This window comes from Odocoileus virginianus, chromosome 28 (genome assembly GCF_023699985.2).
Source record: "Odocoileus virginianus isolate 20LAN1187 ecotype Illinois chromosome 28, Ovbor_1.2, whole genome shotgun sequence".
Classification (NCBI taxonomy): domain Eukaryota; kingdom Metazoa; phylum Chordata; class Mammalia; order Artiodactyla; family Cervidae; genus Odocoileus; species Odocoileus virginianus.
In genome coordinates this window covers 43,624,573-43,642,161 of record NC_069701.1, presented here as the reverse complement: position 1 = coordinate 43,642,161, position 17,589 = coordinate 43,624,573, and the positions used below count along the sequence as shown (strand labels likewise).

Below are 17,589 nucleotides of genomic sequence, written 5' to 3'. Positions count from 1 at the left end.
CCCTAAGCGGCGCTCTCGGGACCCGCCCTCGCAGGGTGCCCCCAGCCCGGTAAAGGCAGTTGAGGGTTCGCCCCAGCCGACCGCTGTTGGAACACAAGCCCTCGGCCGCTTGGACGCTGGTTGTCCAGAGCGGGAGCAAACATAGGTAATTACACCTCGGCCGGTCTCTGGCGGAAACACCCCGCAGCGGGGAGGGGAGCGTCCGGGAGGCCACCCCAGGATGGACAGCGACTGGAGGCCACGGAGGCTCAGGGACCCCCCGCAGGCTGCGAAGACCTGGTCCTTCCGCCGGCGCCGGGCAGCCGGGGCGGCGGGGGACGGGGGCATGTTTCGGGCATCTGTGTTGCGCCAGGTGTGAAATGAGTACCTGTGCCAGGCCCTGGGGGCCTCGCTCTGAGGAAGGGGAGGAAGACTTCTGCCAAGGGGGCCAAGGAGCCCAGGGAGCTGTTGAAGGTGATAATTGGGGGGGGAGGTTGTGACCAGACGACCCAAACATTTCTTAACCCCGGTCCCTACGGCTGCCCAGTGGAGAGTGAGGGCGGGGCCTCCTCTAGCCCGCGGGGGCATCTCAGGGCTCTGAGAGGCTTCGCCGCCTCGGAGACCGGAGAGCGCAGCCCCTTCGCCTGGAGGGAGGCATCTGAGAGGCGTCCCCAGACTTGGCTGTTTGAATGAAGGTTCACAAAAATTCTTGCAGGAGACTGCTTTCTATACTCTCCTGGGACAGGTGGGCACTCGGGATCCCAGAGCTGTGAGTGCAGCTGGGGACGGTCGTGATGGCCAGGCCTCCGCTGGGCCCTCTCTTTCCTACTTTCAATTCTCCTGACCTCTGGCCTCAGAGCTTTGTCCACAGTAGGTGCTTAGTAAGTGCTTGGGGCCCCTCCAGCAAGGGGGTGTGTGTGTGGGAGATAGTGTGTTCTTGGATCGGAGCCAGCACTGAGGATACCAAACATCGTGTGGTGGGGGTGGGGCGGGGCTGTCCCGGAAGGAAGCAGGGCTAACTCCAGGGCTATTTGGGGCTGGGGCTGGGTTCAGGTCCTTCCTCTTTCCCTGCCGAGGTGGACCCAAAGGAGGAAGGTGTTGCTGAGGAGAGAAGTCCTGGCTGGAGGTGGACCCTGAACTCAGCGAGATGCCCAGCCCAGTTGCGTGGTCAGGTCAAGTCCGGATGGAGTGTAGGGTGTGGCGGGGAGCTTGTTGCATTTGGGCTCATTCCATGTCTGAAAAGTGGGGGAGGCTTGCTCCTGGGAGAGGGTAGGAAGATTCAGGCTGAGCCCCCCAGCTGGCTGGGTGGCCTGAGTCCATATCTGAGGTCCTTGGGGAAGCATGGACAGACCCCAAAGGGCCTGGGATCCTCAGGAGTGGGGGACAGGGGAGCTGTCAGCTGGGCTGGGAGGACTCCCCGCTCCGCTTGCTCCCTGGGCCAGACCCAGGTTGAGCCCAGTGGAGAGGGCGAGGGAGGACAGTCCAAGTGGTTCCTCTTCTGCCCAGCCCAGGCGTGGTCAGCACCTGCATGTGGCCACGGGCAGCTCCTGGCTCTGTGCTTGAGCAGGCAGCAGTGAACTGCGGGGAGGGGTGGTGTCCTCGTGCCCCCTCTGGGAGGGAGGTGGTGGAGTGCAGCTTCCCTGGGTGTCTGGCTGGCTGGGGGAGCGTGTTTGGGCCAGGGTTATTTTATTTTTTGGCCTCACCTTGCAGCTTGCGGGATCTTCGTTGCCACCACTAGGGATTGAACCCGCGGCCTGGGTAGTGAGGACAATAGCCTTAATCGCTGGACCACGGGGGAATTTCCAGTTCAGGATTATTTTATCATCCTAGGAGTAATTTCTGGTGTAAAAGCTGGGGTTCTGCAAGAATGGGGCATTTGGGTAGGGCGGCACCCACTCTGGGGAGGACAGCGACTTCCAAGGTCGCCAGGATGCCTAGTAGCATTCTTGGGTTCTCTGCAACGGGGGCGAGACCACCTTCCCCCCAAGCACCAGCCGCGGAGGGCCAGCGGTCTAGGTGCGCTGCCTGGTGGGTGGCCCTTGCCGCTCCAGGCCCAGGGAGGGGCGGCCAGCATCTCGGAGGGCGCGCGGCTTTGGAGGGGCAGGGGCGGCTTGGGAAGCTGGCTGCGGGCTGAAGGGACGCCTCGCGTGGGTTACAGTTCCCCAGCTGGCCCTCGGGATGGGGCGGCAGTGCCAGGTGGTCAGTGTCCAAGTCGGGCAGGTGATCGCTGCCGTGCCAGCCCGCACATGCAGGTGCCGCCTCGGGGTCCCCAGGGTGGAGCAGAGTTCTGCGAGGGCCCCGGAAGGCGCCGTGGCTCCTAGGGGGCGGGTAGAGTCTGTTCCGCCCGGCGCTCTCGCAGCCCGCAGCCCCCGAGAGACCCGGCGGGCAGGTGCGAGAGAGGTCGGTGCGGCCCGTGCGCCCCCTCTGCCGGTCGCCCTGAAAGCCGCCTTCGGCGCCGAAGGAAACGGAGCTCACTGGTCCCTGATGACACACAGCAAGCCTGTGCCCATGGCGTTGCGTTCCCCGCAACCTAAGTCAAGGTGTAGTTAGTACGACGCCCACCTCAGGTGTTCCAAGAGCGGCTTTTGGCGCTGCGCTGACCCCCCGGAGCTAGTCCTAAAAATCCACTGGCGATCCCCTTCCCAGTCTCCCCTTGCTTTCTGACCCATCCTCACTTAGTGCTGCTGCTCTAGAATTTCATACACGCGGGAGCAAGCGGTGTGCATGCTTTTGTGTCTGGCTTTTTTTTTTTTTCTTCACACAACAAAGTACTTTTGAGGCTCGTCGCATCCCCGCTTCCCACCGCCTGGTTGTAACTGTGTGCAGCTGCATGTTGTGGGTGTGCGCGGAGGCTTCAACCAACTCTCCGTTTTTATGCACTGGATTCTGTCCGTATCTTGGCTGTTAAAAGCCGTGCAGTAAAGTGGCCTCAGTCTGTGCGCTGTTTCTGTTTGGCTGTGCTGGTTCTTGGATGGCTGCTTTGGGGTCTTTCTCTAGTTGCAGCGAGCCGGGGCAGATCCCCAGTTGCAGTGTGCGGGCTTCTTACTGCGGTGGTTTCTCTTGTCACAGAGCACGGACTGTAGGCGCTCTGGCATCAGTAGTTGTGGTGCCCGCGGGGGGCTCAGTTGCTCCTGGGCCTGTGAAATCTTCCCGGACCAGGGATTGAACTTGTGTCCCCTGCATTGGCAGGGGATTCCTAACCCCTGGACCACCAGAGAAGTCCCTTTTATTTGCTTTTAATCTCAGATTATTCAGATTTCAGGCTATCTTTTTTCCTAGTATGCTATGACATTTTTGTAATAAACAAATCAATACAAAGAATGGTATAACAAACTCCTAGCTTGGGGACTCAAACATGTTAACCTTTTCTCCTGTTTTGCTTCAGATTGTAATACCACAGTGCAGACGCCAGCGGGCTCTCTGAACCTCTCCCACCTCTGTCCAGAGGCAGCCGCCACACAGATGGCCAGTGTCTTCCTGGTTCTGTTTTTGTCACTTTGCTGCATGTTTAAGTCCCATGAACATCACACAGTATTCTCTTGTGTGCTGTAAAATATTTATGTATAGAATCATTGTAACTGCCCTCCTGCAGTTTCCTTTCTTCTCCCATTGCCGTCTTTTCATCTTTGCTGATGCAGGCGAGCCTGGGCCATCGTAGCTGTTGTGCAGGTCTCCACTGACAACATGTTTCCTCTGCTGCTTGTTTTCCTATGAGTAGCAGTGCTTCCAGGAATATTTTAGTGGGTATCTCCTAGCGCCAGGTAAGGTAGTCATCCAGACCAGCTGTGTCAGCATCGCTGGCAAGTCTGTTAGAAACACAGACTCTTTTGCCATGTAGGTTCTGAGGATTAGAATGTGAACATGTCTGGTGTCCATTATTCTGTCTACCACAGGTCCATGATATCTTCCTTAAGTATATGGAGGTATTCACTCTTTAAAAAAAAAAGTTTTATTTGGCTGTGTTAGATTGTAGTTCTGGCATGTGGGATCTAGTTCCCTGACCAGGGATCAACCCCAGTCCCCCTGCATTGGAAGTCAGAGTCTTAGCCACTCGACCACCAGGGAAATCCCTGAAGATATTCACTCTTGAAGACACTGGCCTTCTGCTTTCTTCCTGGAAAGGTTTTCAGTTACAGATTCAATTTCTTTAACAGATATAGGACCATTCACACTTCATTTCTTTTTATCTCAGTTGTGATTTAGTTGTGTTTTTCAGGACTTTGCTTATTTCATATAAAATTTGAAATTGTTCATGTAATTTATTCTTGTACCTGGTTATATTTTTATTGTGTGCAGGGTGTGCAGTGATGTCACCTTTTCATTTCTGTTATTTGTAATGTATCTTTTCCTCTGTTTTTGGACCAGTATTGCTGGTGGCTTATAAATTTTGTTAATCTTTATGAAGAGCAAACACTTGACTATGTTAATTTTCTCTGTTTTACATCTGATTTCAATTTCATTGATTTGTGCTCCCTTTTAATATTTATTTTTATTTTATTACTTTTATTATTTTCTTTCTTCTACTTTATTTCAGATTCAATCTGCTTTCCTTTTTCCAGTTTCTTGAAAGTTTAGATAGTTGATTTTCACTTACTCTCCTTTTCTAATACATGTGTTTTGACCTATATAGATTTTTCTTTGTTGTTCAGTTGCTAAGTCATGTCCAACTCTTTGTGACCCCATGGACTACAGCATGCCAGGCTCCCCTGTCCGTCACCATCTCCCAGAGTTGGTCAAAGCCATGTCCGTTGAGTTGGTGATGCCATTCAACCATCTCATCCTCTGTCATGAGGATGACATGCCTTCTGCTCCTGTCCTCAATTTTTCCCAGCATCAAGGTCTTTTCCAATGAGTTGGCTGTTCACATCAGGTGGCCAAAGTACTGGAGCTTCAGCATCAGTCCTTCCAGTGAATATTCAGGGTTGATTTCCTTTAAGCACTGCTTTAGCTGTATCCAGCAAGTTTTGATGTCATATTTACATTATAAGGCAGTCAAAAATATCTTCTAATTTCCACTGTGATTTCTTAGGCTTATGGGTTATTTTGAAATATATGCCTTAATTTTCAAACATTTGGGGTTTTGAAAACATATATCTTACTGAGTATGTGTCAAAGCATATACTCTGTATTATTTCAATGTATGTCAGTGAGGTCAAGTTGGCTAACCACATTCAGAGCTCTTAACTCCCTACTGATGTATCTCCTTGTTCTATCAGTTACTGAGATATATTGCAATAAAAGTGAAAATTCTCAATTCTCTTTGTGGATTTGTATTTTCCTTCTTTTAGTTTTTTCAACATTTGCTTTATATATTTTGAAACTCTGTTATTCGGTTAATAGAAATTTAGGATTGTTTACTTTTCTGGTCTTGTTGACTCTTTTAGCATCATGAAATGCTCTTTGTTCTCTCTGGTAAGAGTTTTGTCTTAAAGACTACCTTGTCTGATATTAATATAGCTACACTAATTTTCTATAAAATTAGTGTTTGCATAATATATCCTTTTCCCATTTTTCTCTTTCTGCCTTTCTGGGTCCCATTATTGAAAGTGTGTCTTTTGTAAATAATATGAGGTTGAAAATTCTTTTAATTTTCCAATCTGACATTTGACTTTTATTGGAGTATTTAGATTATTTGCATTGACTGTAATTGCTGATATTGTTGGGTTTAATTGCTGTTTTTATTTTCTATTACTTTCACCTCTTCTTTGTTTCTTTATTCCTTTTTCTTGCCTTCTTTTGGATTCACTGAATTTTAAAAATTCAGTTTATGTCTTCCATTAGCTTTTGAATTATATGTTCATATATTATTCTTTAATATTATTCTGGAGATTAAATTTTACATTCTTGAAGTCTCATGACTTGCTGAATCGGGAAAGAACTTCACAACTCTTTAATTCCATTTTCTTTTGGCAAATGTTAAAAATCTTACAGGATGTTAGTGTATTGTTTAAAACAGTTAGCTTTTTTGTGCTTACCAACATTTTCACACTTGCCACTATCCTTTGCTCAATCCCTGACCCTCCATACCCCACATGGAGTTATTCTTCTTCAGCCCGAAGGACTTCAGCATCGCTTGTGTTGTAGGTCTTTCAGTGACGTCATCTTTCAGCTGGAAACAGCTCTCCCCCACCTACCTTTCGGAGCATATTTTCATCGTGTATAAAACTCCAAGCTGGGACGTTTTCTTTCCTCTCAGCTCTGTGAAATGTTGTCCCATTATCTTCTGGATCTCATCATTTCTGTTTAAAAGTCAACTATCATTTTTATGATTGTTCCTTCAAAGATATTGTGTCCCTCTCCTATTGCTTTCACTATTTTCTCTGTTTTTTAATATTTATTTTTATTTCTCTGGCTGTGCCGGGTCTTAGCTGCCACCAGCCCTGCTGTTTTTCTTTCCTTGTATAGCTCCTCCTTCCGGGCACCCTGATGACCAGCCCGCGCCCAGAACTGGGCAGTCACCTGAAGGGAGAAGACACAGCGATCGATGCTCCTTTTATCTGAGAAGAGCTTTCCCTCTCTGGAATTTACTTCATCTGGACCTCATTCTTCCACAATTCTCTGATGGTATATATATATATATTAATGTATACATCCCACTTAAAAATATAAATGCATAACTTGTGGTGAAACACGTAAGATTTGCTAATGTCTTTCTAAGTGTTTTGAATGTAACTTTTATTCCGGATGAGAGTAGCGTTGATTTGTGTTTGTATCGGCTGCTCAGCTGTGTCCGACTCTCTGCAACCCCTTGGGCTGCAGCATAGCAGGCTCCTCTGTCCATGGAATTCTCCAGGCAAGGACACTGGCGCGGGTTGCCATCTCCTCCTCCACGCTGATTAGTGTTGTGCTAATTTTAGGTGGCCAGCAAAGTGATCCAGTGTTACACATACAGGTGCCCACTCTTTCTCAGACTTTCTTCCTGTGGAGACCATTACACAGCGTTGAGTAGAGCCCCGTGTGCTTTGCGGTGAGTCCTTGATAATTACCCATCTTGTATGTGGTCGTGTGTATGTGTCAGTCCTGACTCCTGACTTACCCCTTCCCCAGTCCTTTCCCTTTGGTAACCATAAATTTGCTTTCAAAGTCTGTGAGTCTGTTTCTGTTGTGTAAATAAGTACATTTGTGTCATTTTGGGGAGCTCCTACATGTAAGTGATGCCATGTATTTGTCTTTCTCTGTCTGACTTATTTCACTTAGTATGATAATCTCTAGGCCCATCCATGTTGCTGTGAATGGCATGATTCCATTCTTCTTTTATGACTGAATAATATTCCACTGTAAGTATGTACTGCAATGGAATAGTGTATATATATACATATATATACCATGGGCTTCCCAGATGGCGCTAGTGGTAAAGAACCCACCTGCCAATGCAGGAGACATAAGAAATGTGGGTTTGATCCCTGGGTCGGAAGGATCCCGAAAAGAGCCTGGCAGTCCACTCCAGTATTCTTGCCTGGAGAATCCCGTGAACAGAGGAGCCCCGCGGGCTACAGTCCATAGCATCCCACAGAGATGGACATGACTGAAGCGACTTAGCATAGCATATATGTACCACATCTTCTTTATCCATTCCTCTGTTGATGGACATTTAGGTTGCTTCCATGTCGTGGCTATTGTGAATATTGCTTCTATGAACACTGGGGTGTGTATATCTCTTTGAATTGTGGTTTTCTGAAAACATACGCTCAGTAGTGGGATTGCTGGGTCACGTGGTAGCTCTATTTGTAGTTTTTGAAGGAACTGCCATTCTGCTCTCCATGATGGTTGTATAAAATTTACTGATGTGTTTTGATTTATGGGTTTTGCAATTAATTTGGCCTTTTCCAGTTGCCAAAATGGGATTGTGGGCCTTCCATAAATGTTATATCCCCTCTGGAAGTAGAAGCTTTGCTCTCTTGGTTTTTGCACACCATCACAAACCTTCACACTCCAGAGGGTAGGAGTGTGGTCTCAGCATCAGCCTTTGAGGTTTTCAGTCCTGGCTGCCCAGCTCCAAGTGGGGACACAGGGAAGTGTCACTGGTGTGTGGCTGCCCCCAGACTGGCTCGGATATCAGCATTGACGACACCGAGAGGGCAGGACAGGGCTTATGACTCACATCGTGAGACTCTGGGTGAGCGGGTCTGGGATGGCTTGAGTGGAGGGAGGGTGTGGCTTTGGCTTTCACCGTGATCAGGGATCGGGCCATTTCACACCAGCGCACTGGGACTGCTGTGGGCTTTCAGGAGGCGCACAGTGCCAGACCCACACAGGAGGGGCTGTGCTCTGGTCTGGCTGCTTCGGTCAACGCACTGCTCAGCTCAGCACTAAGCCCGGGGTGCGTGCAGAACTCAGCGCCGGCCGGCTCAGCGTAGTCCCGCCTCATGCAGCTGCTTTACTGTTCACGGAGCATTTCCTGCAAGGAAGGTACTGTCAGCAGCCCGTCTTACAGGTGTGGACACTGACGTCCGGGGAGGAAAGGTGACTTGCTCAAGGCTGCTCAGCTAGCTGGCTGTAGAAAACACACACACAGCATTTGGGAGACAGAGATCCACATTGGCTGAGGACACTATGGGCAGCTCGGGCAGGTGGGCTGTTAGCAGGTCCAGGAATGAGCGTGGCCACAGGTGTAATTCTGACACACACCCTGCCCACCCCAGCAGAGGGCTGTATACAAACAAATAGAGCAAACAGCAATGGGTTCTGGGACGAGTGACTTTATTAGGTTAAGGGACAGAGAGATCTGAGTGGCCGTGATGCAGAATGGGCAGAGCTGAGAAAAGCCGGTGTTGTCTGCTCAGATGTCCTCGCGGGAGCAAGTGCAGCTGGGCAGGGCTTGGGACTGGCCATTCACTACTGCAGGTGGCTGGGGAGGGTCTCCAGATGCTGGGAATGAGGCTTTGGAAGTCATCGTTGGACATACACCCCCATCGCATTTGACAGGAGGTCAAAAAAATGCTCACGCTTGGAAAGGGAGGAGGATGGGGTGGCTGCAATGGAGCCCAGGACTCCGGACCAGGGATGGTGCTGGGTCTAGTAAGAATCCCCATAAAACCAAAAATTAGATCTTGCACTGGCAGCAAATGGGGACGCAGCAGCTGGACTGGGAGCAACAGGGTCTGCAGCAGCTGGACTGGGAGCAGCAAATGGGGACGCAGCAGCTGGACTGGGAGCAGCCACAAGATCCACAGCCCCCCTTGGAGCCCCCACACGAGCCACAGCCCCCCTTGGAGCCCCCACAAGAACCACAGGGTCTGCAGCAGCTGGACTGGGAGCAGCCACAAGATCCACAGCCCCCCTTGGAGCCCCCACACGAGCCACAGCCCCCCTTGGAGCCCCCACAAGAACCACAGGGTCTGCAGCAGCTGGACTGGGAGCAGCCACAGGAGCCACAGCCCCCACAGGAGCCACAGCCCCCCTTGGAGCCCCCACACGAGCCACACACCCCTTTGCCGCAGCCGGAGCAGGAGCAGGCGGGCACACAGCAGCAGACAGGCACACAGCAGCTGGAGCCACAGCCCCCCTTAGACCCCCCACATGAGCCACAGCCCCCCTTGGAGCCCACACACGAGCCACAGGGTCTGCAGCAGCTGGACTGGGAGCAGCAAACGGGGACACAGCAGCTGGACTGGGAGCAGCCACAGGAGCCACAGCCCCCCTTGGAGCCCCCACACAAGCCGCAGCCCCCCTTGGAGACCCCACACAAGCCACAGCCCCCCTTAGACCCCCCACACGAGCCGCAGCCCCCCTTGGAGCCCCCACAGGAGCCACAGCCCCCCTTGGAGCCCCCACACGAGCCACAGCCCCCTTTGCCACAGCCGGAGCAGGAGCAGGCTGGCACACAGCAGCAGACGGGCACACAGCAGCTGGAGCCGCAGCCTCCGGAACAGCCAGAGCAGCCCATGGTTCTGGTGGGTTGAGGGTGGAGCAGGTCAGAGGAGCAGGTGGAGAGAGAAGGTGCTCAGTGTGGGGCCTCCTGGGCCAGGAGCCTCTATATATCTGCAGGGTCAGGTGTGATGCTGGGCACATGCTCACTTCCTGGTTCCTGTTTGTTCCCAGTTTGGGACTTTCTTCTTGTTTTCCTCTGGATGTCAGCCCCTGAAGTAAGGTCCAGGTGTCATTAGCTGTTACTGGCCACTCATTGAATCAAGTTCCCCTTGTTGAACCTGCATCCAGACTTGAGGGAGACCCCCAAGGGTCCATCCCATTCCTGAGATTCCTTGATTAAAAATGATGTCTTTTACCTCTACAAAGGGTATAGCTAACAACATAGGTGAGGCGCATGGCTCTGTTTATCCATTGCTAAAGTTACAAGGAAGTGGAAGTGTTATTCGCTCAGTTGTGTCCGACTCTTTGCAACCTCATGGACTGTGGCTCACCAGGTTCCTCCACTGACTTATCCCCTTTTACCGGTTGGACATTTTGTCTCTTTTTTGTTGCTATTTCAAACAATACTGCACTTTTCTTGTCCAAAGCTCAGTGCATGTTGGATTAGAAAAATTGAAAGTGAAAGTGTTAGTTGCTCAGTCAGGTCTGACTCTTGGAGGACCTATGTACTGTAGCCCACCAGGCTCCTCTGTCCATGAAACTTTCCAAGCAAGAATACTGGAATGGGTTGCCATTCCCTCTCCAGGGGATATTCCCCACCTAGGGATTGAACACAGGTCTCCTGCATTACAGGTGACTTCTTTACCATCTGAACCACCAGGGAAACCCAAGATTGGAGTTTTAGGAATCTACCTGGAATTAAATTTTGGACATTTTTTGAAGTCAGAGTTTCATTTTCTTATTTTTTCCAGTATCAAGGTCTTCCCCCATAGGCTGCAATGTCACCTTGTTCACATCCACTCAAGGTAATGCTTCTAACATTTCACCATCATATGAAATACTGGTTGTGAACTTTTGGTGCAGATTTTTGTCAGATAAAGGGATGTTCCTTTTAGTCCAGCGATTTTCCCTTTGTCTTCAGTGGATGTCGAAGTTTATTGAGTATTTCTGCAGCTGTTGAAGTGGCTAGAAGTTTTCTCCTTTGATTAGTATGGTGAACTTTAGGATTGATTTAAAATGTAAATAGCCCTTGCGTTCCTGAGCATGGTTACAGCTTTCACATTCTGTTATTACTGGATTGGTTCTGCTCACGGAGTTTTTATGCGTAGTTCATAAACAAGCCCGTCGAGTGGTTTTCATTTTCCCAGACACCCCTGCCCCACTTCTGATGTTGGGCTCACACCGGCCTGGGGGTGAGGGTGATGGGTGTGTCCCACACTTTCTACTGGCTGGAGAGGTCTGTTGCGTGAGGAGTTGCTCATCGCTCGGTCATTTGGTAGAACCTGTTTGTGACGCAATGTGCGTCTCACTCGACTGTCCGGAGGGTGAAGCTTCACTCACTGATTCATGTGGCTGATACATCCTTGGCCTGTTCCTGTCTCTTAAGACAAGACTGTCACAAATTCAAGCTTTTCTCATTTATTGGCAGGCACTTTTCCACCGAGGTGTCCTGTTTGATAACTGCTGGGTCTATCGATGTGCGGGTTTGGCTCCTACTGTATACACACTGCTTTGCGACCCCATGAACTGTAGCCCGCCAGCCTCCTCTGTCTGTGGGATTTCCCAGGCAAGAATACTGGAGTGGGTTGCCATTTCCTTCCCCAGGGTCATACACTGCTAAACTTAGTTTATATTCCTGCTTCTTCCCTTTTGTTTCCCTGGTCAGTTCTGCCAGGAGTTGGTGAAGTTCTTAGTCTTTGCAAAGACCAGTTTCTGGTGTTGTTGATCTTTATTGTGTATTTTAAAATATTTTTTTATTAAAATAGATAATCAACAAGGATGGACTGTATAGCACAGGGAACTATATTCAATATTTTATAATAACCTATAAAGGAAAAGAATCTGAAGAAGCATAGATTATGGACACATATAACTGAATTAGTTTGCTCTATACCTGAAGGTATCACAACACTGTAAATCAACCATGCTTCACTAATAAAGAAAAACTAGATCCTGAAAGTATTTGTAATGCTGAAAGTCCTAAGATAAGATGAGAAGAGTACAGTTAAGTGACTAAAGCAAGATTCTAAACTATATGTATCTGTGATGCCAATACACAGACATACTCAGGCATAGACAGAGGGAGATGTTTAAAAATTAACATAATTGCTTTTTTCTTTTCTTAAAAAACCTAATGCTATTTTATATTGCTTTATAATAATTAAGCATTTATAAATTTGAAAAAAAATTAACTATTTTTGTTCTCACCTTGATTTCCTTCTACTCTATTATCTTTCTCTACCATTTCTACTTTCTGTTATAGATACTTTGCTCATGAATCTCTAGTCTTTTTTTATTTTTTTCCAAAACAAGCATTTTGGGTTAAACATTATTTTAAAATAAAGTTTTAGTTCCATAACCCAAGTTTTGACATGTGCTATTTTCATTACTAGTCAGTTGTAACTATTTTTATAATTGCCCTTTTGATTTTCTCTTTGGCCCTGCGTTGTCTAGAAACGGTGGAAGTGTTCCTAATGACCAGGTTTTTGTGGCCGATGGCACAGCCTGATTTCTGCCTGTGGTGTGAGGAGGCCTGAGCATAGGGTCTTGGCGTTTGGCCTTCGTGGGGGCGCCCCTGGCTGGCACGTGGGGACAGTTCCTAAGTGGCCCCGACGTGTTTAAGAGCCCTCTGTGTTCCCCAGGCTCAGTGAACCCTTCACGACAACCTACGGAGTTGTAGATACTCTGTGGCCTTACAAACTCTTTGCCTGCTTGATTGTCACTGACTAAGGGAGCATGTTCAGAACCTCCTGCTTGGGACTCTCCCGGTGGTCCAGTGGCTGAGACTCCGTGCTCCCCACGCAGGGGGCCTGGATTCGATTCCTGGTGGGGGAACTAAGATCTCACATGACACAACTAAGACCTGGTGCAGCCAAAGAAATAAAAAGAATTAATAAAAAAAAAAGAAAGCCTCTTACTTGATTAGGCGTTGTCCTGACACTGGCTGGCGTGCCTTTTCCAGGCCAGGGTCTTTCAGCCTCCTGTGCACTTATGTTTTTGGGGTTCTCTCTGGTGACTAGTGTAGAACTACCTGAAAAACTCCCATATTTGGGGGTTCTGTCCATCAACCCATGAGCGGAATCCATGTGACTCAGTGCGATTTCTGATATATTTACTTTTGTTCCTTCCTTTCTTTGCATTTAACTGTCCTATTTCAATGCTTTCTTTCTATTCCTCCTAGCAAATATGGGGTTTTTAAGAGGTTTGTTTTTTTTTTTTAACCTTGATTGACTTAGGAGTTATTTACTGTATTCCCTGTGTTACTGACAACCCTCTCCATTTCAGACATATTTTGTTTTATTCATTTATTTTTTTAGATATTAATTTTTATTTATTTATTTGGCTGCTCTGAGTCTTAGCTGCAGCATGTGGCATCTTGTTCTCTGACCAAGGATTGAACCTGGGCCCCCTGCATTGAGAGTGCCAGGAAAAGAAAGTGTTAGTCACTCAGTGGTGTCTGACTCTTTGTGATCCCATGGACTGTAGCCCCCTGGCCTCCTCTGTCCATGAGATTTCCCAGGCAAGAATCCTGGAGTGGGTAGCCATTTCCTTTTCCAGGGGATCTTCCCAACCCAGGCATCGAACCTAGGTATCCTGCATTGGCGGGCAGGTTCTTTACCACTGGGCCACCAGGGAAGCCCCTATTTCATACATATTTTAAATAAAACATTGTCTAAATGTGATCGGCCCTCTACCTGCCTCCAGAGCACAGTGGGAGGAGCTCAGGAAAGTTTGACCCGAGCTCCATCCTGTGTGGGTGTGTTTTTCTGTGGCCTCGTGGTGTGTTCTTGTTTATTTTTATAGCCAGTGTTTGCTTAAACTCACCCCCACGTCTGCTGACAGCTCAGCTTACCCTCTTCTCACACCTGAGTCCTTCCTTCTCTCACTTTCCTGCTTCTCAGGACCGAGCAGCCCCCTCACCGAGCATGTCTTAGCAGACTGCTTTCCATGATGGCGGCTGGCTTTCTCCTGTCACCTGTGAACACTGTTTTCACTGGGGACAGAATTCCAGATCGGCGGTTGTCTTCCCCAGGGCTTTCTGTGCGCCCACCTGCTGTCTTTGCTGAGGTCCGTCTGTCTGCGCCTCCTCTCTGAGCATGCGTCTTCTGTGTCCACTTTTAGAGTCTGCTGAGGGTTTGACTGTTTAACCTGCCTTATGTGCTGGGTGCTTCAGGGCCCCGAGGGTGCTTAATGTGTTGTGTGCTCAGTCGTGTGGGACTCTGTGTGACCCCCTGGACTGCGGCCCACCGGCTCCTCTGTCCATGGTGATTCTCCAGGCAAGAATGCTGGAGTGGGTTGCCATTTCCTCCTCCAGGGGACCTTCCCGACCCAGGGATCAAACCAGTGTCTCCTGCTTTCCAGATGGATTCTTTACCACTGAGCCATTGGGGAAGTCAATGCTTTTTTCTCTGTTTCGGGAGAGTCTCTTTGGAAATGGCCTGTCCTCAGTCTGTCTATTCTCCAAATGGAAAAATGTCATGCTGCTCTGCCCATGGGTTTTTTTGTTTTTTGTTTTTTTAAAAACAGCTCTACTGACATAAAATTCACATATCACACCATTCATCCATTTAAAGCACACAATTCAGGGAGTGCCTTGGCGGTCCAGTGGTTAGGACTGGGTGCTTTCACTGCAGAGGGCGCAGGGTCCCTCCCTGAGCAGGAAACTAAGATCCCACAAGCTGCATGGCCAAAAGAAAAAAAAAAAATCACACAGCACAGTTCCATGATGATGCTGTACAGGCATCACCATGATCAAATTTAGAACATTTCATCACCCCCAAAGAGACCCCACACCCATTATTGTCACTCCCCTTTCCTCCCCAACCCTCCACCCCTGCCCCTCCCCCATCCTAGGTTACTTTCTGTCTCTAGATTTGCATGTTCTGGACATTTCACATAAATGATACTACGTGAGATCTTTTGTGACTGGCTTCCTTCCCTTGGCATGTTGACTTTAGGGCTCATCCATGTTGTCAAAAGAATCTGCCTGTTCGATCCCTGGATGGGAAAATAACCTGGAGAAGGGACCTGCAACCCACTCCAGCATTCTTGCCTGGGAAATCCCATGGACAGAGGAGCCTGGTGGGCTACAGTCCATGGGGTTGCAAAGAGTTGGACACGACTGAGAGACTAACACTCTTTCATTTTTTTCACATATTGTCAATGCATCAGTATGTCATCACTACTTCATTTCTTCACTCCTCATCACCAAGTGTTATTCCATCATGTGGATGGTCCACCTGGTATTTACCCATCTACCTGTTGATGGATATTTGGATTGTTTCCAGTTTTTGGCTCTCTTGGGTAATGCCACTACACATTTGCATTCAAGCTTTTGTGCTGGTGTGTGTTTTCATGTCTCTTGAGTAGATGCCCGGGAGGAGAATTGTTGGTTGTGTGGTTGGGTCTTTGAGAACCTGCTGACCTGTCCCCGTTTATTGGAGGCGACTTTCTCAGGTTCTGTTTCATCTCCTGGGTGGCATTCTGGGTATTTTCTCTGGATTCAGCTTTCTCTTCAGCCATAGCTGATTGGAAGCTACTTTGAATGTTAATTGTCAGAAGTTCTACTTTGTCTTTTTCCAAAGATGCCTTTGCTCTTTTTTTTTTTTTTGCCACAAGACATGTAGGTCTTAGTTACCTGACCAGGGTTTAAACCCACGCCCCTGGCATTGGAAGCACAGACTCTTAACCACTGGGCCACCAGGGAAGTCCCTGCCTGCCCTGTTTGTACCTGTTTGATGCCTTCCTAATTTTTAATGCTTAAATATTTGAAGTGTATTCTATTCATCCATCCCTGTCTTTGAGGTTCCAGGGTTCTAAATCGGCTGCTTGTTGTTTGGGCTGAGAAAACATCCATCCTGCGTGGTTTGGTGTTTCCTGTGGTGTTTAATGTTGGGTTGTGAGCTCACAGTTCATCTGTGCTTAACCTGTGGGAATCGTCCAGTGAAGCCAGAGCTGGGTTCGTCAGCAGCCTTGCTGGTGTTTGGGCTTTTTCTGGCCTACTTTTCCCCTGTGTTAAAAACAAAACTCAACTGCATTTTGAAGATCTTGCTTCCTTTATTGAGCAGGCTGTGACTCGCAGCACCCGCTCCAGCAGACAGAAGGAACTCCAAGGAGCTCTGCATAGGGAAGGCTTCTCTAGGCGGGAGGCAGTCGCGCTGGCCAAGAGTGGGCTGGCTGTGTCCAGGTCGGCCTCCTTCGGGGCAGCTGGGGTCGAGCAGGTCGGCGACGTCACCAGAGCTGACTAGGCCGTTCCTGACGGACGGGTTCAACATTCCATTCCTGGGAGACGCTGAAACCGAAATTAGCCTTGTCTCGGTTTGGCGACATAGGGGAGCAGAAGCACCTCGATTTAAGCTTGTTGCCTTGTTTTTAACACCCTGAGTAAAGGTGGGGAATCTGTGCGGGGGGCAGTCCCCAGCTCCGCCCAGCCCCGTCGGGTCGCGTGTCCGTTTGGACTAGGGGCCCTACCCTCCTGCTCTCAGTAGGAGCCGCCCCTCACCTGTCTGCCTTCACTTCCGCCTTCGACGCCGACCTTGGAGGCTGTCTCCTCCTCAGACTGCTCCCTCTAGCGGTCGGGAGGAGCAGGACGCGCCCAGTGGGGGCGCCCGTCCTCTGGTCCTTTCTTCCTTGCCCTGCCCCGCTCCTCGCCCCCCTTGTAGCGGGCAGGGGACTCCCCAGGGCCCGTGGAGCGCTGAGCCGGAGCGGGAGATTCGGGGTGTCCAAGTCGGTCCCCTGCAGTGGCCGGGGGACCCTCCGGCCCCAACAGGAGGCCGGTTGCCTGGTGGCCAGAGGAGATCTTGGAGGCGCTGTTGCTCAGAGGAGCTGCACAAGTCGAGCTGTTGGAGGCGGGGGTCCAGCGGCGGGGGGTCTTCAGAGACGAGGATATACCTGCAGGGCCTGGACCAGGGCTTGCTGACCAGAGTCCGGGTCCTCAAGGCGGTTCTGGTCCCCATGGGGGCTGGAAAGATCAGAGGCGAATGCATGGGATGGCTGCATTCCCATCCGCGCAGTCAACGTAACCCTGAAATCCTTGGGGGAAACTGCAGACCCTCTGCGGAAGCCTGGCAGCGAGCCCAGCCCTGCTCTCAGCGGAGGATGGGAGGAGGGACGTCCTTACCCTCTTGTAAAGAACGTGATGATTTAAGTCACAGCCTCGAAGAGCCAGCAGGTAGCAAAGCCAAGTCCATGTTTTCAAGGTTTCCAAATCAACCAACAAGAACAGAGCATTCCTTTTCACCATAAATCCAAAGGAGAGTAAGCCATTATTTAAAATACCAACAAAACCTTACACATCTAAGGATTGATCTGTAAAGAATACCTGAGACCCCTAAGGGCAAAGTGTAAAAATCTGCTGGGAATCTTAGCCATTGGACCACCAGGGCAATCCCTCTTTGATTTTTTTTTTTTTTTAAAGAACTTAGAGGAACTGAATAAATGGTGGAGTATACTGTGTTTGCATGGCATCTCGACTCGATGGACATGATTTTGAGCAAGTTCTGGGAGTTGGTGATGGACAGGGAAGCCTGGCTTGCTGCAGTCCATGGGGTGGCAAAGAGTCGGACATGACTTAGCAAGTGA

At 49.5% G+C, this 17,589-nt stretch overlaps 1 protein-coding gene across 11 annotated transcripts in view; it reads left to right on the top strand.

Moving 5' to 3' along the window:
- Positions 1-19: 19 nt before the first annotated feature.
- LOC110130980 (uncharacterized) overlaps positions 20-17,589 on the top strand; it is a 151,354-nt gene continuing 133,784 nt past the window's right edge. For all 11 annotated transcript variants that reach the window (XR_011484450.1, XR_011484448.1, XR_011484446.1 and 8 more), the window contains exons 1-4: positions 20-145; positions 3,365-3,459; positions 6,385-6,543; positions 6,837-6,946. The gene's annotated coding sequence lies outside the window, so the exon portion shown is untranslated. The remainder of the gene's footprint in view (positions 146-3,364; positions 3,460-6,384; positions 6,544-6,836; positions 6,947-17,589) is intronic.